The sequence below is a fragment of the Myotis brandtii genome, unplaced genomic scaffold (genome assembly GCF_000412655.1).
Source record: "Myotis brandtii unplaced genomic scaffold, ASM41265v1 scaffold103, whole genome shotgun sequence".
Lineage (NCBI taxonomy): Eukaryota > Metazoa > Chordata > Mammalia > Chiroptera > Vespertilionidae > Myotis > Myotis brandtii.
The window spans coordinates 6428258-6452452 of record NW_005353460.1 but is presented as its reverse complement, the minus strand read 5'-3'; the positions used below and the strand labels follow the sequence as shown (position 1 = coordinate 6452452).

At 40.0% G+C, this 24195-nt stretch overlaps 1 protein-coding gene across 1 annotated transcript in view; it reads right to left on the bottom strand.

Annotated features, from left to right (window-relative positions):
- Positions 1-24195, bottom strand: part of PSD3 (pleckstrin and Sec7 domain containing 3) — a 418120-nt gene that overhangs the window by 260525 nt on the left and 133400 nt on the right. The window lies entirely within an intron of this gene.

Below are 24195 nucleotides of genomic sequence, written 5' to 3'. Positions count from 1 at the left end.
GAGTATGGATAACAGTTACAGTCATATCAGCCTCAGTATCCAATTTCCTTCAGAACTTGGTTTTGGTTTCTTTGTATCAAGAAAACCCTCATCTATACTAGACATGCAGTGTACTTAGGTGGACAAATTTTTGTAAGAGGATATCTACTGTTATTGTTTTGTGTTTTTTAAATGTATTTTTATTGATTTCGGAGAGGAAGGGAGAGGGAGAGAGAGATAGAAACATAGATGATGAGAGAGAATCATTGATCAGTTGCCTCTTGCATGCGCCACACTGGGGATCAAGCCCACAACCTGGTCATATGCCCTGACTGGGAATCGAACTGTGACCTTCTGCTTCGTAAGTCAGTGCTCAACTGGCCGGGCACTGTTGTTGTTTTTTAAAGCACTGATAACTGTGCCTGTCCTATCGAATGAAGTATTTGACAAATGTCTGGTACTACACATTGAAATAACATGAAAGACTTGATTCTAAGGCATGCACAAAATGAGGTAACTTGGAAACATAGATTCACATGTTATCCAGCAGCTATTCAAGTTATGCAAAATTTTATGAATAGTAATACATCTGAGAGTGCATACTGTTTCATATTCCATTTTTTAAATAATTTGAAATATACTTTTAAAATTAAATTTGCATCAAGTGTTGATGGAATCCAAGAAACACTTCTCTGTGATGGCAGGATTTAAAATACCGTCATGAGGCAGAACTAAGATGATGCAGCTGCTGCAATCTAAGAGGAAGCGACTTTTCAAACCCTGATTTTGAAAAGGAAGACAGTGAAAAACAATAAAGGCCCCTCTTCCTAGGATGGGATACTGACATATTTAATTTTTCATTAAAGAATGTCACAGGACTTCCAATTTGTCCCCCTTTTAAGATTCAGTCGTTTTTAATATATTCATAACATTGAGCAGCCATCACCACTAATTCCAGAACATTTCATCACCGCCATCCCCCCAATAATACACGTATTCATTAGCTGTCACTCCCCATTGCCCTGTCTCCTCAGACCAATCTACTTTCTATCTCTATTGAGTTGCATATTCAGAACATTTCAGGTAAATGGAATCATCCAATATAGCACTTTATGTTTGTCTTTTTTCACTGACACAATGTTTTCAAGATTTATTCACACTGTAGCATGTATCAGAACTTCATTCCTTGTTATTGCCAAATAATATTCCATTGTATAGATATACCAGTGTCTATAAGTCATTCATCAACTGATGAATATTTGTGTTGTTCCAATTTTTTGGATTATGAATAATGAACATTTGTATACAAGTTTTACATCTACATTTATTTTCAATACTCTTGGGTATACACCTATGAGTGTAATTTCTGGTTTATGCCTAATGTTTTGAGATACGGCGAATCTCCCAAAGCAACTACACCATTTCACATTCCTATCAGCAACATCACAGGGGTCCATCTTTTTTATTATAGTCATCCCAGGGGGTACGAAATGGTATGTCGCTGTGGTTTTGACTTGCATTTATTTCCCTAGTGACTACATTTATTCTCCCAAGTATTTTATTCTTTTTGATACTATGACATGTAGAACTGTGGGGTTTTTATTTAATTTTCAGATTATTCATTGCTAGCACACAGAAATACAACTGGTTACTGTATGTGGAACTTATATCCTGCAATCTTGCTGAATTTATTAGTTCTCAGCTTGTTTGTAGATTCCTTAAGATTTCCTCCTCTATACATGCCACCTCTGAATAGAGAGTTTTACTTTTTTCTTTCCCGTCTGGATACTTTTTCCTTCTCCAGCAGGATATTGAATAGAAGTAGTTAGGGCAGAAATCCTTGTCTTGTTCCTGACCTTAGGAGAAAGCTTTTAGTCCTTCAGTACTAGGTATGATGTTAGCTGTGGGTTTTACACAAACACCCGGTATCAGGATAAGGGAGGTCGCTTCTACTTCTAGTTTTTCAAGTGTTTTTATCATGAAAGTGTGTCAAATTTTATTAAATGCTTTTTCTCTGTCAATTGAGATGCTCATGTGGGTTTTGTCTTTCATTTTAGTAACATGATGTATACCATTAATTGATTTTTATATACTGAACCAACCTTGCATTCCTGAAATAAATCCCACTCAATCATGATGTATAATCCTTTTTATATGTTGCTGGATTCAGTTTTCTAGGTTGTTGTTTTTTTGCATCTATATTCATAAGCAATATTGGTCTGTAGTTGTATTATCTTTTCTGGTTCTGGTACTAGGGTAATGCTGACTTCTCAAAATGAATTGGGAAGTATTCTATATGGCATTTTTTTACACCTTTTTCTAGTTTTTTAGGCTTTAAACAGTTTTTTTCTCCCTTAATCGCTCAGGGGACTTCAGTTTCTTCAGCACTTTAAAGCTATAAATTTATTGTTAATCTTCTATACTAATAAAAAGCCTGTGGTTGTCATGCTGTGACGCTGTAACAACTGATCAGCAGGAGGCTGCGTGTGCATGCGGGCAGGCGTGGGCAGGCGTGTGCAGGTGGGTAGGGGTGCCTGTGCTACTGGTCATCAGGAGGTGCATGGAGCACCTCTCTGTCCCTCCCCCCAGCTCCGGCAGGCACCAGCAGCTTGCTCCCGCCTCCCACGGGCACCAGCACTCGCTCCCGCCTCCCTCCTGCGGGCGCACCACAGCTCCTGCAGGCTCCCACAGAAGCTGTGCGGCTCCCACCGACTCCCGTGGTGGGAGGCCTACTGTGTGCAATTTTGCGCGTTGGGCCACTAGTATGCTATAAAAGGAAAAAAGTGAACAATCCAAAAACATGTTTTTCTTTCTTTAACACAGTTAAATATCTTAAAATGATTAGAGAAAGACTTAATTCATAGTGGGAAATATTTCCTTTAGATTTTATAATGCTTTTCATTACTTCACAAGCTAAAGTATAGCTTTCCAAAAATTCATGATTACGGAATATAAAATTCGTGAAGAAATCTAATAATTCATAGACCTAACATAATTGAGAAAACAGGCTCAAAGGAATGCTGTACTTACCAACATGACACAAGCAATCAAAACCAGCTTGTCTATCCCACCTCTGCTATGCCTATATCCCTTCCCTCCCCTCCATCTCTGCTGGTAGGGAGGTACAATAGGATGTGTCTTCTATCTTTTCCCTGAAATTTAAAAATATCTTCTAAAATGGTCATTCAATGTCCAGCCTCATTTTTCCATTTCATCTTATGTACCATAATCTTTCTAAAACAAAAATTTAGGTTGCTTTCAGTAGTTCCCCATTGCCTACAGAATAAAGTCTAAAGTCCAAACTCCTTCATCCAAAAGTTAGGATCCATAATCTGGTCCCAATCTACCTTTCCCAATCTACTGTCTCACTTGACTCCCTTTTCAAATGTTATACCACTGCTTCTCTAACTGAAGGAGGGGGGCAGCACATGAACACCTTGAAAGTGTTCTGTCCAATATACGGGGGGCAGGGGTGGAGGCAAAAGTAGGTTTACAGCTGTCCATATGGAAAATAACACAAAAATTAGTAAATAATAATACAAGATTAAACTCTGGCTCTGGCCAGGTGACTCAATTAGTTGGAAGGTCATCCCATACACCAAAAAGGATGCGGATTTGAACCCAGTTGAGATGCATACAGGAGGCAACTGATTGATGTTTCTCTCTCACATTGATGTTACTCTTCCTCTCCCTCCTCCCTCTCTCTCTTCCCCCCCTCTCTCCTTCCATCCCCCTTCCTCTCTTTAAACATATCCTTGGGTGAGAATTTTTTTTTAAAAGAGGAAAAGAATAAAGTCTGTGTTTCACATATTCACAACTATAAACCTACTTTTGCCCCACCCTGTATACTGAAAATAAAGTTAATGGTATGTACACACTGAGCTTTATACTTCCTGCCTTTGCTTAACCTCTTTACTCCATATGGCATAGTTTTTCTTCCTGTCTCCACATGATCAGATTATTTTCACCTTTCAAGAACTAATGAAACTCCCTCTCCTTCAGTAAGCCTTCCCACAATCACCAGCTTTGCAAGAAGTCACCTCTCCTCCTTAAAATGTCCAGAGAATTTTAGCTGTGCATTACATATAGTACATATGCTTGAAATAAACATGATGTTAGCTCATATTTTAAAGCTTCAAAAGGCTACAATTTTTTACCTATCATGAAGTGTTTTAACGAAATTGCCCATAGTGACCATAGAAGCCATCTGTGAATTTAACTACAAAATGTACTGTAGTGAAACCCAGTCAACAAAGAGAAGGAAAGTTAAACTTTAACACTGACTTTTTTCTAACATTTTACACTAACATCTATAAAACAACCACTAAAATAAAAATTGGCCCAAAGAAGAGTGAGCATAAAAAAATCAAGAAAATGGGCTTCCAAGAAAGTACTTTACTGAACATCATTTCATTTACATTAGTCAGTTCATTTAGCCTCTCAGAACATTTATTTTCCCCATTTAAAAAAAAATGATTCTTTATTGTTGAAAGTATTACATGTGTCCCCTTTTTCCCCCATTGATCCCCTCCAGCCTGCCCAGCTCCCTCCCAGGCCTTCAGTACCCTATTGTCTGTGTCCATGGGTTATGCATATATGGTCTTTGATTACCTCCCACCCACCCACCCTTTTGTTACTTAGGTTCCACATATGAGTGTGATCATGTGATACTTATCTTTCTCTGACTGGCTTATTTCAGTTAGCATGATATGCTCCAGGTCCCTCCATGCTGTCTCAAAGGGTAAGAGATTCTTCTTTTTTACTGCTGCATAGTATTCCATGGTATGAATGTACCACAGCTTTTTTATCCACTATTCTATATTTTGCCCATTTTTAATGATATTCATTAAAATGTAGCTTATAAAGGAGACAGCAAATGCATCAATTGTGGGCCAATGCTTGTGATGTCTTTTTTTTCTTTTTGAGAGTACGTTTATTAAAGCTGGGGAGGTGAAACCAGGAAGGGCTTAGTGAGGAGGGAAGCAGCAACAGGAGAGAGCCTAGGTGAGGCTGCGGTAAGCTCCGTGGAGAGTCAGAGAAAAGGAGGCCTTGGGGACCAGTTCAGGGGGTTAGTCTGGGTCAAGACTAGATGCCACTGCCCATTGCTCCCCTGGTTGCAAGTCTCATGGGAACCCTTACGACTTGGGGAGAAAAAGCACACCTGAGAAAGAAAGCGGGAAGAAAGGTGTGAGTGTGCCCCTGGGAGAGAGAGAGCTTGTGATGTCTTGATACAACAACTTGGCATCTGGTCAAAGAAAGGAGATAAAAGGGAGAAGGACAAAGGCAGAGCCCTGTGTGACAAACAGCCTGCTTTCCCATTCTAATCAGTCCTCCTGCTCTAAGTCCACTGTTCTAGTTAGTACTATTCTCACACGTTTTACTTACTGCTTACCTAAATAAAGACTGGCACAGGCCAGGGAAAATGAGTGTTCTGGGAGGCTAACTGACTTGGTTAAGGCACATGAAATGATGTTCAATAAAGTACTCCATGCAACATTAAGTCAGGACTAGATTCCTAATCGTTTGTTTCTCAGGAATAAATTCCTGGGAAAACTAAGAGGCCTCTGAGTTCTCAGACTTTCATTTCTAAGAGCAGCGACGTTACCAAACACGATAAAGAATGAAAAAAATCTTCCAGTTGTAGCTTCTGGATAGAAATAGCCTTAAACCTCATGAGACAACATCGGATCCTTCCCTCCGAATAAGGCGCCCTTTGCTAGAATGCAAGAGCGGTTTATGTTTGCTGTCTGCGTTTCTTGTCACCTCTTGAACTGTCTTTAACAGAAAACTAAACTTCATAAAATATTAATCCTGACCTTTTTATTTAGAATTTCTGATTTATTCTTTTATGTTTAAAACTCAGGACTGTTTAGGGTATTTTAAACACACACACACAAATTCTTCTTCTTTTACTTTACGGTTTTCTTTCTGCGCCCTTTTAAACAGGGTCATACTTTCCATTAAATGTCAGTCATTTCCAAAATCCATTCACTCAACTCAGCAAACATTTATTAATTGCCTGTTACGTACTGAACATAGGGGACTCACAGCTGAATATTGCCAAAGCATGAAAAGTCTGCTTAGCTCGTCCTGCAGCATGTGATGGGTGCACAGGAGAGAAATGCAGGCATAAGCAGACACAGGAGTAACACAGGCTGCTGGCAATGGTGCAGGTAAGATGGTGAGTGCCTGAGCCAGGACAAGGCAGATAGATGGCACAAAGGTGCAAGGGCTGCCCCTTCTCCCTCTCCAGCCAGTATCCACACCGTTATCACCCCCTGCCTTTGTCCCCGCCCTCTCTAATTTCAGCAAGCATCCACAGAGCCACTGCTCAGCCTGTGCCAACTTCTGATACCTAACGTGTTAGAGCTGTGCTTTGCCTTCTGTCAGTCTGCATCTATTACTAATGTAAGAACCCAACTGAAACTGAAATAGCTGTTACTCCTCCAGAAAGTCTTACTAAATTAGTGCTGCCCAAATTTGGTCTGATATATGTGACAAAGGGATTTGCTAAGTATAAAACAAGGAACTTTAGCGCTTACCTAAATATAACTGCACACTAGTAGAATCTGAATTAATAAGAGTTCATAGCTTTACTGCATTGATTTTTCCCCTTTAAGGATAGAAAATGTAGTATAAAATGTGTAGGAGGGAAGGGGAGAGAGAAGAGCTTTCTACACTCACGTGAAATACATATACTTTTCAGGGTATCTATTTATATTCCTTCAGGAGTCATCCTTTTTCACCAGGAATCTTATCCACAGCTTTCTGTATTTGGTCAGATTCCCAACAAATGATTTCCTGTTGTTTAGTAAAAATGCTTTTTTCTACAAGTAACTAAATCCACTTACTTAAAATTTTTCTTTTTGTTTAATATACTGAGAAAGAAATGGGATACAATTAAGAAGATACAATTTCAGGCCCGGCTAGCGTGGCTCAGTGGTTGAGCATTGATCTATGAATCAGGAGGTATGGTTTGATTCCTGGTCAGGGCACATGCCCGGTTGCAGGCTTGATCCCCAGTAGGGGGTGCGCACAGGAGGCAGCCAATCAATGATTCTCTCTCTCTCTCCCTCTCTCTCTCTTCCTCCCTGAAATCAATAAAGATATATATTTTTAAAAAGATACAATTTCGAGAGTGCTTAGGGTTGTGTATTAAATAGTTGTCCATTTCTGGAACATGAGGACAGGATCATCTATACTAATAAAAGCCTATGTGGTCGTCATGCCCTCACGCCATGATGCCCTCACCCCGTAACAATCCATCACCAGGAGGCTGCATGTGCGGCAAGGCACGTGTGGGTGGGCGGGGACTTGAAGCTATGTGCACTGCGCTGAGGCAGGGCCAGCGGCTCCACGCAGCGAGGCGGGGGTCCCGGCGGCTCCGCGCAGCTCCGGCCTACCTCTTTGGGGCAATCCATAGAGGAGCCCCAAATGGGTGGGCAGGGCCTACCTCTTTGGGGAGATTGATTGTGGGGTTTCCGCACTGTGAGAGGGCACAGGCCAGGCTGGGGAACACCCCACCCCCACCACCCTGAGTGCATGAATTTCGTGCACCGGGCCTCTAATAACAGAATAAAATGTAATAGAAAAAAGATTTCTTCAACATCAAACTAAAAAGCTTATGTACAGCAAAGGAAATTATCAATAAAATAAAAGGCAACATACTGAATGAAAAAAAATCTGTAAATCCTGTATCTGATAGCGAGTTAATATCTAAAATATGTAAAAAACTTATACAATGCAATATCAAGAAAAGCAAACAATCTAGTTAAAAATGGGCAGAAGGTCTGAACAGACGTTTTTCCAAAGCAGACATACAGATGGGCAACAAGTACAACTGACCCTTGAACAATAAAGGTTTGAACTACATGGTTCATCTATATGCAATAAAAAAATACTGTAGCCCTAACTAGTTTGGCTCAGTGGATAGAGGGTCGGCCTGCAGACTGAAAGGTCCCAGGTTCAATTCTGGTCAAGGGCATGTACCTTGATTGCAGGCACATCCCCAGTAGGGGGTGTGCAGGAGGCAGCTGATCAATGTTTCTCTCTCATCAATGTTTCTAACTCTCTATCCTTCTCCCTTCCTCTCTAAAAAAAATCAATAAAAATATATTTTTAAAAATACTGTAAATGTGCTTTCTCTTCCTTATGGTTTTTTAATAATATTTTCTTTTCTCTAGCTTACTTTATTGTAAGATGGAGTACATAATACATGTAACACAATGCATTAATTGATGTTTTAGTTATCGGTAAGGCTTCTGATCAACAGTAGGCTATTAGTAGTTACATTTTGGGGGAGTCAAAAATTATATGCAGATTTCAATTGTGCAGGGGTTCAGTGCCCCTAACCCCCCCACCCCCACTGTTCAAGGGTCAACTATACATGAAAAAATGCTCAATGTCACTCATCAGGGAAATACAAATCTCAGCCACAATGAAATATCACCTCACACCTGTTAGGAGGGTATTGTCAAAAGCACAAGAAATAACCAGTGTTGGCGAGGATGTGGAGAAAAGGGAACTCTTGTGCACTGCTGTGGAAATGTAAATTAGTGCAGTCACTCTAGAAAACAGTTGCAGGTTCCTCAAAAAACTGAAACTAGAACTACCATAAGATCCAGAATTCCATTTCTGTGTATATATCTGAAGAAAATGAAAACACTTGCTTGAAAAAATATATGCACTCCCATGTTCACTACATCCAAGATATGAAAAAAAAACTAAGTGTCCATCAATGGATGAATGGATAAAAAAATATGGTATTGCCCTGGCTGGAGGTAACTGTCAGTTGGTTAGACTGTCATCCCATTACACCAAGGTTGCGGATTCAATCCCCAGTCAGGGCACATACCAGAATCAACCAATGAATGCATAAATAAGCAAAACAACAAACCAATCTCTCTCTCTCTCTCTCCCTCTCTCTCTCCTTTCTCTCTCTGAAAAAAATTTTAAAAAGAAAATGTGGTATTGATACACAATAGAATATTATTTAACCATAAAAAGAAAACCTTACCAATTGTGAAAACATGGATGGACCTTGAGGCCATTATGCTAAGTGAAATAAGTCAGAAAAAGACAAATACCATATGATCTCAATGTGGAATAATAAAAAAAGAAACTCAAAACAAGCTCATAGAACAGATTGGTGGTTGTCAGAGGCTGAGGGTGGGGATGGGCAAATGGGTAAAGAGTGTCAAAAGGTACAAACTTCCAGTTATAAAATAAATTAAGTCACGGGGAGGCAATGTGCAGCACAGTGGCTATCTATATATATAAAAGCCAAGCTACCGGAACGACGGAACGACCGGTAGCTATGACGTGTACTGCGGCGACCAACTGGCCCAATCGGGGCCCTAATCGCCCCCCCCCCACTACCTCCCAGCTGGCTGGCCCTGCCCCCAACTGGCGCCCCCACCCTGATCGGGGGCAGGGCCGGCTGGCCAACCGCCTGACCCTGCCCCCAGTCAGGGACAGGGCCAGTGGCCAACCTCCCGCGCCCCCTAAACCCCCCACTGGCCCGGCCCCGATCAGCCCCCATCAGGGCGGGCCGGCCAGACCACACCCATGCACAAATTCATGCCCCGGGCCTCTAGTAGTTAATAATACTGTATTGCATATTTGAAAATTGCTGAGAGCAGATCTTAAAAGTTCTCATCACAAGAAAAATTTTTTAACTCTATATGGTGATAGATGTTAACTAGACTTATTGCGGTGATCATTTCACAATATAAACCAGTATTGAACCATTATGTTGTACATCTGAAACTAATATAATGTTGTATGTCAATTATACCTCAGTTTTGAAAAAAATAATTCTTCAAATCATGGAGAAATTAACTTGCTCCATAATGTGCTTCAGAAAGACCGGGCTCTTCAAAGAATAATCTTGTTTGAGGGCCAGTAAATGGAATGGATTTTCTTCCATTCTGGCTAGTAAAGTCCTTAAAAGAAAATGGTTGAAGAAAGTAATAATCCTAATAACAAGAACTATACAGCAAGTGTTCTGCATACTTGGCCACTGAAAGCTGAAATGCAAAGCAAGTAAAAAAAAGTTTAGCATGAGAGATTCTGAGCAATGGAATATAGGTTCCCCAAGGGAATATGATTGTCATGTCTATGCCTAGAGCCTTCAAGAGAACAACAATTATGAATTCTCTGTATACACATTCCCTAGAAATTGGGGCCCATTGTCTTTAGGCAAAGGTGTTGTGTTTTGTTTTGTTTTGTTTTGTTTTGTTTTGTTCCCAGCATAATATAAACTCAAAAAGCAAGATCTTGTCTACTTTCTTCACCATTATATCCCCAGAACCTAGAACAACAATACCTAGCAAAAGGGATATATTTGTTAAATCAATGAATAAAGAATATCCTATAATCAACCAGCAAAATAGTACATGTCGGTGCCACCCAAGTTCTGTCATCTACTCCCAAGTATAGGCTTGAACAGAATGGAAACCTGGGGGGTCTTTCTGAACTTTAGAGCTAGTAATTCTTCCATTTGCTCAGCCAGCCTGTACTGGGGATCAAATATGTGTTGAGAACTGGAAAACAGATCGACAAACAAGGTCAGCATGGCTCTTGACATCAGGGAGCTTGCAGGCCAGCAACTCCACCTGTATTGCTTGTCTACTGCAGACAGGTTCAGGCGGCGGTAAAGTTAAGGGTAGACAACCTTGGCCACAGTTCTATAATTCAACATTATCTTACATGAGCCATTACCATTAAGCATAAATTTTTTCAATTGATCATCTTAGTCTCTGAAAGTTATGCTATACAATATGGTAGCCATCACCACAGATGGCTGTGTAAATTTAAATTAATTAAAATGAAAGAAAATTGAAAATCCAGTGCTCAATACCATATGTAGCTAGTAGCTATCATATTGCATCACACAGAAATGCAACTTTTTTCCATGATCACAGAACATTCTATTTGAAAGCACTGCCCTGGAGCCTTCCTACTCAAAAGTGTGGCCTTGGGACAGTAGCACAGGTATCACCCGGGAGTTTGTTAAAGTGCAGACTCAGGTACCACCCCAGGCCTTTCTAACCATACTCTGTATTTCTAAAAAGAACCCTAGATAATTTATATGCACATTGAAGTATGAAAAGCACTTCTCCAGAGAACTAAAACAATATCTGGAAGTTGGTCTGACTACGTTTAAATGACTACGTTTTTATTCTAAAAGATAATCTCAAGAGTTCCTACCTCCTAACTGAAAGGTCCAACTATTTAAATCAAATAGACATCAACGAAAGGAAGCATAGCCTCTCATTCCTACCAAGAGAAAGGCTGGCTCACTCTGGTCTGGTTGGACCTCCAATCACCCGGAGATCCTTCTCAAGAGAGCAAGAGATCGCCCCTACTGTGATATCACCACTTCTTTATTTTACAGCTCATAGTTAATTTCCCTCACAATGAATGGCCCATGACTCTACACTTCTGCATACTAGTAAATGCAATAATGCCCCGGGTGCTCTCAGCTTCCTAATAACTATCAGTCAGCAAACACATTAAAACTTACACAATCAGTTAGTATGATAAAAGAACTATAAATTCTTCAGTTATTTTAACACTGGAAAATTTGCAAAAACAAACTTAAAGGCAACCTCCCCCTAAACTGTCAGGAAGGAATTCAATCCCATATAGACAGAAGGATGACCACTTGTCCCCTTTAGTACGAAATTTCATGAAATTAATAAAAATATGGAACACAAAGGTCCAATTTACAAAGCAAATATAAAAAGTATGCTTTGTAAAACTAAAAAATCTCAAATGCATTTTAACCTGTAAGTTTCTATCATCTTTAACTCTGAATAATAATGATCAATGTTTTTATGTCTAATCATCAAGAACGCCCTCCAGTAACACAGTGATATATGGTTCAGGTTTGCAATGCAATAGAAAAAGTTGTATTAAAACACACACAGGAAAATAATTTATTCCATTTTCCTAAGCAACCGAAAATACAGTTATCATGATAAAAATAAGAGCAGGGTAACCCGCTTTGGGCCCCTTCCTGCTGCCCTGTTGCAGCGGGAAGTCTGTCTATCCCCCAATAAACTGTTTCTGCCAAAACAAACAAACACACACACAAACAAATAGAAAACGAGTATGAATAATGAGAATTTACTAAAATGAGTAATCTAAGTACATTATATTTGGGCACATGCTCTTTACCCTACTAGAAGTCACAGTTTGGAGAAGGCTACAGTATGTAGTCAAGGATACTAGCTATTGTCTGGTCACTAATAACTCTCCAAAAGCACAGATATTTAAGGTATTTATATGCAGGCGGGGGGGGGGGGGGGGAGGAAGGAAAAGGCCTGCCAACCACTGCACAAGCTCTTAGCATGTGCACACAGAGACTGTTCCTTTAACTAGACACTCTTTCCCGAGTGAGTAATGGTTAGAGCCGTGCTCACCTCACATACTAATGATTCAGAACCCGTTTTTCTCACTCAGTTCTAGTCCCTGGGGAAGTGATACTAGCTTACATTCCAGTCAAGCTCAGAGGCAGCTCTGGAGGCTGAGGAGCAGCCCCACATACAGCATGGAGAAGGTACAATAAGTGAGAAGAGGACCGGTCCCTGGTTTTAAACCAAAGCCTCTGCATTGTGCAAGGCTACTCATCATCAAGTATAAACACGAAGCCGTTAGAGCTGAATTTAAGCCTGTCTTTAAAATCATTGGGGTTTAAAAAGTATTTTTATTGATTTCAAAGAGCAAGGGATAGGGTGAGAGAGATAGAAACATCAATGATGAGAGAGAATCATTGACCGGCTGCCTTCCGCACACCCCTCCACTGGGGATCGAGCCTGCAACCTGGACATGTGCCCTGACTGGGAATCGAACCGTGACCCCCTGGTTCACAGGTCAATGCTCAGCCAATGAGCCACGCCAGCCAGGCAAAATCATTGGTTTCTAAAGCTGATTTCCTTTTTTTCAATCAGTTGGTTTTTTCACTTTTTTCTAACATCCACCTTTCAAAATGTTTGTTTCTTCTTATCTCTACACCTTTCACTTCTCTTTCCAGATCTATTGCTTCTGATCAGAGTTGCTCCTCTGATTTCATCTATTTTATCCATTTTCTACTACTTCTTCCTGTTTAGGAATCCACACTTTTAAAAATCCAATTTATTTTTTCTAGCTTTATTGAGATATAATTGACATACAACATAGTGTAAGTTTAAGATGTGCAACATGTTCATTTTATACTTATAGACTGCAAAATGATTACCACTACAGTTTTAGCTAGCATCTCCATTATGTTACATAATTACCATTGTGTGTGTGTGTGTGTGTGTGTGTGTGTGTGTGTGTGTGTGTGTGTGTGTGTTGAGAACATTTAAAATTAACTCTCAGCAGCTAGGAAGTATATAGTACAATATTGCTAATATACCCACTAAACTGTCCATTAGATCCCTAGAACTTGAACTCATCTTATAGCTGGAAGTTTGTAGCCTTTAATCAACATCAGCATGTCCCTATTTCCTTTACGCCCAACCCCTGGTAACCACCATTCTCCCTGAAAAACCCAATTTTAAAATTTCTCTGATCTTCACTGACATTTTGTTTTTATTTTAAAATGTAAACCTATAAATAACTCCACAGTCTTGTTTATAAGTAGGCTCTCATGCTAAAGTTAACATGGACATAGCAGTACTAACATAAATTCTCATATAAAATTTTATATTTTAAAAAATGAAATTGATGTTTCAAAATACTATGCAATCTTTTAAAAATCATGAATGCCAAACAGCTGGAGCTGCTTGCAGTGATGTTAACTACAGCTGTGACTTCTCCAAAAACTGCTGTGTGTCAAGACAAGTCGGGTGCCAGGGTAAACAGCCACCTCACTCCGCCTCCGGCCTGTAATAAGCCTCAGCTGATGCACAGTTGCATGCAGTAGTTTACATGTTCAACAAGAAACCCACAGTTTTGCTAAGGATTCAGGCTCTAACCTGACATGAGCAGTAATTCCAAGTATATCTGAAAATGCAAATCTTACAGAAAGTTTAAAGTCAAGTTTCCTGGTGAGGGAGAAATAAATCTTGGATTACTCTAAAAGTGACACTTTCAATAGACAGGAAACACCCACCCCATATAGGCACCGAGGAGTTAAAATACTTATTACAAACTTCCAGCAGAAAGGACCTCAGGCCACATGTGCACAGACACGTTTGGTGCTACCCTACAGCTAAGCTGTTCCCTCACTGCTCTAGGCAGAGCCATACCTCAGGCATGCAGGTGGAAAAGACTTTGAGCTCTTTAAGAGAAACTCCTCCCCTCGTCCCATCAGGCGCCACAATATTATGTTTTTGTAAAACTATAGGGGTAGCCCGTTTTCTCCTTTCATTCTATATAATATCAAAAACAGGGCGCAGAAATAGTATGATAGAACTCCGTGTTGCCAGGAAAGCTGGTTGAACAAAAAAAGCACACAAACCAATGAAAGGAAATAACATTACAGGTAAGAATAATATTCTGCTTTCTATTTAGAAATAAAAATTTTGGATAATCCAATGTCCGATGCTAAAATAAACATTCCAGGTTAAAGCGAGGTGAGGGACTGGGCAAAAGCATTCAGAGGGCAGGTGGCATCCTTCTGATGACTGGGGAATTAAAAGCACAGTTGGCGTGGGCACCCCTGAATAAATGCAGTACGCTCTTCTCTACGACGGGATTCAGCAAAACCTGCTGTAGCCCCAGGAGTCTCCCACTGGGACGGTCAAAAGACAGGACTAGTAAGCAAAAGCAGTCAATAATACAGACGGATCATTTCACAGCAGCATTTTACAAGAAATCGATATATAAAAAGAGATTTGCCTGCATAGACCTACAAATAGAGGTTACTCACAGAGATTACTGTAGCTCCAGCAGTTACCCATTGATCATAGAAAATGCCCAGTTCATCAGCTTAACGCTTGAGAAAAGTTAGCTAGAAAAAGCAGCCAGCTAATGCACAATCTGCTGTTCTAGTCAACTGGAAGCAAATTAGTTTCAGGTTTCCTGGCAGCCCCGCTTGCCCTGCACTGCACACGGTGATGTCAATGGAAGCGCTCCGAGCACCGAGCCCTGGAGAGAAGCTGCCGCCTCAGCCCCTCTCACAAAGGCTCAGCAGCCCGTGCTCCAGCTCGCTCGCCCTCCTCTGCCTCTGCCGCTCTCTACCTTGGTAGCTTACCGAAAACAACCACCGTAGGGCTTTGCTATATTTGTGAAAACTACTTCCAAGGAGATAATTGAGATGACGGGAGTGAGCTTTAATGTAACCATTTCCCCAGTGCAGCAGCAGGAGCCCCAGCGAAGACTCCGAGAGGATTGTACCATCCTCGGTGACATCAGAGGTGGGGCTGTCATCTCAGGATTATGCAGCATTTTCTGCGATGCGAGAATGACACACGTGAAAGGAGATGGATGGTCTCCCTTTAAAAGGATTTAACTCTCGGGTTATTAAGCAGAAAAGGCAAAAGTAAATGTAACGCTGAAAAACTGCTGTCAGAGGGTAAACAGCCTGCTTTGCCAGTCCTTATCTCACTGCTAAATGATGCTGCCATCTAAAGTCACTTTATCGATGATTACATTACCGTTCCTGTTATTAGATTAATATTTAATGGGTGACTGCTGTTACTTGGAAAATGTGTCAGGAAGAGACTCACAGTCATTAACGTCTACTTTTAAATATGATGGCATAAACTTTTACATCACTAAGAGTGCCATGGATGTAAGCAGTACCTTTCAACACAATCTCAATAAAAATACTTATAAACTAATGGTTTTGTAGATGAGAAAAGGGAGGTAAAAAATAGCACAAGATTAGTAGCAAAATGTAATACTGGTCCTTAATTTTGGTAGTAGGGGTTAATACAAACATTAAAAATAACTCATCTTCTATAACCTAAATATTCTAACCAATATAAAAAGTAGAGGCCAACAACACAAAACAATTGATGTTTATTTTTATTCATTCCATATACATTTACCAAGTGCTTAAGAGTTGCTAGAAAATATATTCAGTTTAATTTAAATGCACATTTCTGATAAATAATAGAATCAGAATGGAAAGTACTTGTATAATGATTACTAATGATTATTAAGCAGCTTTATGGTATTAACTTGCTATTTCTACCTGAAGCCCTCTGGAATGGCATCATAATTAACCCATTTTACAGATAAGACCACTAAAACACGAGAGGTACATGACTTATCTGAGATCACATGGCTAAAACTGGCACAGGCAGGATTCAAACACAAGCAAAGTCCACACTCTGGGCCACTAAGCTATACTGCCTTTTTGGGCTTCCTTGTCAAGTAAAGCATTCTAAAGCAGCGGTTCTCAACCTGTGGGTCACCAACCTGTGGGTCGTGACCTCTCTGGGGGTCGAACGACCCTTTCACAGGGGTCGCCTAAGACCATCGGAAAACACATATATAATTACATATTGTTTTTGTGATTAATCACTATGCTTTAATTATGTTCAATTTGTAACAATGAAAATACACCCTGCATATCAGAAATTTACATTATGATTCCTAACAGTAGCAAAATTACAGTTATTAAGTAGCAACAAAAATAATTTTATGGTTGGGGGTCACCACAACATGAGGAACTGTATTAAAGGGCCGCGGCATTAGGAAGGTTGAGAACCACTGTTCTAAAGGAACATAACTTTCAGGGCTTAGAACCATAGCAGCCAAAAACAGCCACCTCTGAAGAAGATAGGCCCAAGTAAAAGGGGATAAAGGTAGAGAGTGCACCTGGAGAAAGCACACCAGGGCTGTGGAAATAATACCCAGCGACAGAAGCTGAGTGCTCACTGCTCATGTGACCCTGGGCCAATGGCTTAATATCTTTCACCTTGTTTCCTTATTTCTGAACTACAAATTTTTAAGTTATAAAAATGCGGCAGAAGCACATGATCTAGACTTGTAATTTGGGCTATATCACTTTCCAATTATGTCACCATATGCAAGTTATTTAACCTCTGATAAGCTCAATTTCCTCATCTGGAAAAATGAAGATAAGGGGGGTGAAAATGAAGATAAGGGGGGTGTTATAAGGGTTCCATGAATGATGCATATAAACATATAAAGCACTCAGATAGCAACTACTATATAACAGAAGCTCAGTAATAACAACATTATTAATATAATCATCCTTACTTCCAGTATCATCATTACTATTTAGTATTATTTTTAAACTAAAACTGCCAGCTTCCTCCCTGTTCAAAGATCTCTTCAAGAGTTGACTGGAAACGCAGACAAGACAACCTCTGTTGGCCTCAGACAATCCCTTACCAATCCATGCGTCATCAGTGCTCTATGAGGTGTAAGCTGCAGTTTTCGGGCATGCCTTCCGAAGGAGCTCCTTACAAGGGGGAAAACGGGGGGCATGGAATGGGCCCTTTGGCCATCCCCCAGCTCTTCCTTCCTCTGCCTGGAATATGGACAGGGTTCTAGCTGAAGCAGCCATCCTTAACTGGAGGCATCCTGTTAGTAGGGAGACAAAACAGAAAGCGTCCCCAAATCCACCATAGACCTCCTACCCCTATCTTCTCATATGCTGAAAAGAAACAAACTGGTAGTTCAAGTATTTAGCTCAAGTTTTCTATTATATGCAACTCTTCATGATCCTGATACACAGATATAAAGACCAAATTTCCCTATCACTTCAAAGGCTAATTTGACAAAAGGGCTATTTATATTTAGCACAACTTTTCTGTTAAATCCTCTGTGCCTGCATCCTGTCCGATGACAAGTCAAAGTCAATGGATGACCCCGTGGGAAACAAGAAAAAGCAAAATATACTGCTTCCCAATACTTAGTAGCTATGCTATCTTATTACAAACGGAGCAATGAAGGGTGGAATGGGCGATGGGATAGCATGTGAAATTGTACTCCTCCATCTGACTTCCAATCTCTGCATCGGATTCCCATTTCCAACCTGCATGCTATTAAGCTAATGTTAAAAGGAGGGGAGGGGAAAACCTCAAATACATGAGTCAGGGTGCTTAATAAAATTAGGGTTATCATACTGGCTGTGGAACTAAGATGGTCCCCTAACTGCAACTGATCCTGACCATGAGCGAATAAGTATGTCTCGACTACATAAATGTCTCATTTCCAAACGTCTAGCTGTCACATTAGGCTTAAACTAACACTGTCTTTGACTGACACCCTAAAACTCACCATTTCAAAAAGTGAATCTGGAAAATAAATTTGTTACATATTTTCTAATCTCTCATGAGCTCTACCTCTAAAGACTATACATACAGAAACACTACCTGAGTCCACAACTGGGTTCCCAGTGCCGTCCTGAAGTTCTCCATTAGTTTGCTTTGTTTCTGAAATGTAATCTAAAAAAGCTGCCATTATCCTTAAAGGATAAATAATATCGATAATATTCAGAGGAAAAAGCTATTTAAAAATTCACAAACCAATATTCTGTTTACATCTCTTCTGTAAAATATAATAAATTGTTTTTCTAGAAATATCACTGACAGACTGAACTAGGGTGGGGAAAGCCAGATTTATAAAATGCACTTTTCATTAAAATTTAAATAAATACTTTATGAATATATTATACACACCAACTGCAACCAATGTTTTTCAATAAGGAAAGTATGAAACTTAAATTATAAAACATTTTGGATGTTAACATACAGAGTCTGTATGGGCTATATCTGCTTATATTCTGTGTTGATGCTCTGGTACTTGGGGCCTGATCTTGGAGAAGCAGCCCCTCCCAGGGCTATTTCCTGGGGCAGCAAAGGACTCCCCCGAGTGTGCACTTTTGATATACACACCAACCAATCCAGGGCCACACCCCGCCATCTCTCTCATCAATCGCTCTCACCGTAAGGCAATATTCCAGGGCTCTAAGTCACCCCAGGGACTGATCCTGGACAACTAGGAGCCACCCCTGTAGACCAGAACCCATGAAATTATTCAAACTATTCAATCCTAAACTTGTATCTACCCTGCCTTACCCACTGCTTCCCACAAAAACCCCATTGAAGCCTGGGCCTTCTGCCCTACACCCAGTGGCCCTGCAGGTGGGCCATGACGTCTCCTGCTTCTAGGATTCTGTGGTTACAAACTTCTTCCTTCATGACAATTATATCTGTATCTGTGGGTCTTACCATACCGATTAAAACAAATCTCAGCTACAAATTTCATAAAGCTTTAAGATAAATGACACATTATTCATTAGGAACAAAATTTCAAATCAGTAGTGTATTTCTAGACTTTATTGTCACTAACACTGTCCCTTTAGTTTAGAAATGACAAGCTGCAGGTAATAAATTCTTTTTTGACTTAATGTGTTATTTCTCAAAAAAGTCAAGCAAAGTAATACAAACGGGCAAGCAAACTAACTGTTATTCGATTTAGTATGAGATTTTAGACTTTAAAAAATGTTAAATATATACCTTTTGGGGATGTAGGTCAAATAATCAAATAGCTTATAATATTTTCTTTATTATGTTAATTTTATACATATATAAAATCACATACTACATAAAGCAATAGAAATTACTTGCTTTTATTCATTTACATTTCAGGGAGTTATCCAAGCTCTTCACATGCAATCTGTCATTAGAATATTTGCTACCAATGGAGTCTCATTTTCAGTTCTATTGCAAGTTCAGTTGGTCTTAAGTTGAGATACAGCAATTTTTAAATCTTCATGATGCTGTAACTGGAAATTCTATCCTCACCCACAGTTCTGTCCACTTCAGGTTATCTGCACAATGTAACCACTTACTGAATGACCTCTAAAAGTCATCTTTCAAAGATGGCTGACGGCAACTCTAGGATCACTTACAATTCTAGGATCATTTCCCCAGGAATAATTACTAAATGTGTGCAAAATCTGTTCTCTCCCCCATTTCTAATTCATCTTAGTAACCCCTAGAAGCATCCCAACTAGCAACATCTGTGGTTATTTCAAGTTAATGTGTTTTCTCCAAACAGTTCTTTGTTATTCAAAATAATCAACACATTCCTAATACAAAATCAGTAAAAACTTGAACATGAGACCACTCCCCTTTACTGATAACGTTTTAAGGAAAATATCCTTACCCTTTTTTTGTGGGTAGAGAGGTTATTAACTCCTTTTCACACATGAAGAACATAGAGAGTTTAAGCCACCAGGCCAATGCACAATTAAAAGAGTAGAGCAAGAAACATTCCTCAGACCCAAGTTTAAAAAAAAAGAAAGAAGATGGAATGTAATTGTCAGCCCAAATGTGAGTATACAGAAGAACATAAGGAAACAAACAAAATCGGTATTTCATTGAGCTGTACTTACCCATAGCTTTGAGAACTTAAACTTTTTCCCCTTATTATTTACAGTAACTTGTTTTCAATAATACTTATTCTTTTTTTAAAATATATTTTATTGATTTTTTAGCAGAGAGGAAGTGAGAGGGATAGAGAGTTAGAAACATCAATGAGAGAGAAACATCGATCAGCTGCCTCCTACACACCCCCTACTGGGGATGTCCCTGCGACCGAGGTACATGCCCTTGACCAGAATCGAACCTGGGACCCTTCAGTCTGCAGGCCGACACTCTATCCACTGAGTCAAACCAGTTAGGGCAATAATACTTATTCTTATTAATATGAACTATATAAACATTATTTTTAACAAATACATAAAACGTGATTTAGTAATATAATTTAGGTACTATTGAATAGTCTGGTTATTTCCAATATTATTCTAGGTAGATTCTTATATTGACAACTGGCTAATTAGAATTATGCAGAATGTAATCACAATGTAAGCCCCACTGACCCAAATGAAACCTGGAATTTGCATCAGTTTTGTTCGGTGCTGAAGCCCAATGTCACTGAGATACCAGGAAGCACAAATGTCAAACTACAAGGTCGTTCGAGATGCCATATAAACCTCAGGTTGCATGTAATGGGCAAGGAAATGTTTACGCTCAGTGGGGAACTGTCTTCCTCATGTATGAGGCCCAGGATAAAACCAGAACCCACGGGCACCGGGACAGCACAGGAGTAGAAGGAAAGCAGTCTTGGGCTAACGGGGTAAGCTGAGGGGGCCTTCTCCATTCCCAAAGGTAAAACTTGGAAGCAAATTCTCGGAAGAACTGAATCTTCCTCAAAGTAGAAAGCCCATCAGAATCAAATGGCATGTCAGTGGGCAGCTGAAGTTAGCCAGAGAGCCCTAGAAGCTGCACTCATCAGACGACTCCTGGCTAGACTTTAAATCAGGATTATTCCTCTCTATTCTATAAACTCTTTTATTTATTTGCTGTTCCTTCTTATTTTATTTCGTTCAGTAAGAGATTCTGTTTAAAAACCCTCATCGTGCATCAAGGACCTTAGAGGAAAACGTAATGGCCCATCTCTCTGTAGGGGTCAATGCAGGCATCGGGGCCAGGTGCAGGGAGGCAGGACCGGAGCTGCTCTGGTCCCTGCCCCACAGCAGAGCAGTCTGGATGGAAGGACAAAGAGTTTCCTTCAGAAGCTCTCTCTCCCACTGGCTCCTGTGACAATACGTTGTCCTTGTTGTGTGTCCCTCTTGTGCCATTCAGCTGTTTCCTTGGCGTGTGGCACTGCTTTGCCCTTTAATTATAAGCAGTACCAAGAATCGATTAGTTCTCAACCCACTGCTCTTCTCACTTAGCACTCTCTGCCTTCTAAAATGCAAGCTTAGAAGAACTATCTGTCAGCCCACAGACAGGCTGGGAGGTGGCAAACGTGTTCTAGTCAAGTTAATGCACTTAAGGTGCTTAAAACGCTGCTTGGCACATAGGAAATATTTAGTAAGAACCACCTAACATCACTAGTCCTACTGGGAATCAGCCTTCACTACATTACCCACCATGGGTTTTGGGCAAGTAATTTTGCCTCTCTGAGCCTGAGCTTTCACCTATTACTTTTAAAATCTCATTAAAAGTCAACTTTTTCCCAGTCTTTTGTACTCACTAAAATAAAAACTTGCAACTAATTTTGATTCATGATGTAAACAATTAATAGCTGTAGGCAAATAAGAGGTTTATCTCACAGGGTTGTTATAATATTAAAGTTGGAAAGGGCCTGTGAAAAAGTAACTGAAAACTACAAGATGGTATTTGAAAGTGAGGTTCTACACTGATAACTCCTGGTACCCAGACCTGACATCCCCGAGTTCCAGTCCACCTCACACTTCTGTTGAGTGGGACGTACCCAGGAGGTGGAAACTACAATATGTGAAAAGAAAAGATGTCAATGATTTAGCAATTCAGAAGAAACTGCATATCGCCCAGACCAGACACCTGGGGCAGAGGGCCAGAGCTGGACTGCTATAACAGAACAAGGAGGGAAAACCTGATAACTAGACCAGTTCACATCCTTTCAATTACAAGAGTGAAGCAAGCCAACACACACAAGAAAATCTTACCAAGTCCAGTTAAAGGTCTCAAGGCCACATTCCTTTCTGTCTTGGCAAAAGGACCTCTCGATTTACGATTATGCCTACTTTCAACAATGACAAAATCTGAGAAACTTACGACAATGACAACATAATAAGAAAAAAATAAACAGTAAACCACAGCTAGAAGCAGCTCACATACAATGTAGTTAGCTGCCACTGGGGCGAGGTCTCAGGAGGAGTCTAGAAAGATGTGTGTCTCGTGCTAAGAATGGAATGGAAGAATCTGAGTTTTCTATGATGGGCTGACTGGAGCCTCTATGCCAAGGGTGGGGAACGTCTGGCCCGCGGGTCTTATAAGGCCCGCAAAACCACTTGGTCTGGCCTTGCCAAGGAATTAGGGGTGAGTTCATTAAATATTTGACCAAATATAGCAGACTAAGTTTTAAGTTGATAATTTTGTATGGCCCAAGAATGATGTTATAAATAAATATCCAAATGGCCCTTGGCAGAAAAAGGTTCCCCACCCCTGACCCATGCTTAAGAGAGTCGCTGGGTACTCTGCCCCACACTTCTCCCATAGACAGGGGTCCAGTCACGGCCAACACTACACCATGCATCACGACCCCATTCTTTCACCACGCAAGCCCACTGCCCGCACCCTTGGAAAGGCACTGCCAGGTGAAGAGAGCGTGCCCTGAGAGCACGGATGCTCTCTCCTGGGATCCTGTATGAGGTCTGAGCAACTGAGGGCCTCTCTGGACTATGCCTACCATTCTTGAAAGTTGGGTCTGTCCTGAAAAGCAGAGAAAAAGCAGAATCAGCACTTTCTAACTATCAGACAGATGTCTCATGTTCAACATGTCAAACCCACAGCAGTTAACTTTGCTGAAAACCAGCTCCTGGGAGAGAATTCATATTTCAGATGCATCAACTTCTCCTGTCATTTGAGTGCCATATTTTAGAGTCTTCATAACTCACCACACCTTTAGTCTCCAGGCTATTGTTCTCTTAAAGTCATGCATCTCTTCCTTCATGTGTATTTTTATTCTCTCTCTTCTGTAGAGCAGTAATGTTTTTAACATCTTCATAAAACAAACTATTACATACAAATTAGATGTCAAAGATCATAAACAGTGTCACCCCAATAAATTTAATTTTAAAAAAGCAGAGTTTATAGTTCAGAGCCAATGAGTGGGAGGGGAGAAGAGAAATATCCCCAATGACTTACAGATTTCAGTTCACTGTTAGCTACGGAAGCTCAGAGGCCCTACGTGTGTGAGAAGCACAGGTTTTCTACGGGCCACACGTGTTACTGCTAAAGCTCGAACATCAGAAGTGGCAGCTTCATACCTTTAAACAACAACTCAAGCTAAGAAAAATCAGCATGAGCAACTAATTGTAAAATCTCTCCTTAAAACCCAAATTTGGAAATAAAAATAATAAGTTCCTAAGCTAAATACCAGTGGACTAACACACTGTGACTACAACAGCAGAGAAATGACAAACACAATATTGATGATACATTTTTGTGGAATTTTAATTTCTTTTCATTGAATCTTTTTTTTATATGACTTAAATTCATTGCTAAAAAGAATTTACTGTTTATGTCTTTTGTACTCAGCATGAAAATGAGAGCAAGACATCACAAAAATCTAAATTTTAAAATTCAACATAAAATGGTTAAAATTAAAGTATCTGTAGAATTAACTCACTCTGAATATAATAGGTAAATTGATAAATGTGGGATTTCAAAAACAACCAACTTCCAATCCAGATACTCGGTGTAATCTTGGTCTAATTTAGTGAAAGGAAAATCTGTAAATAAATCA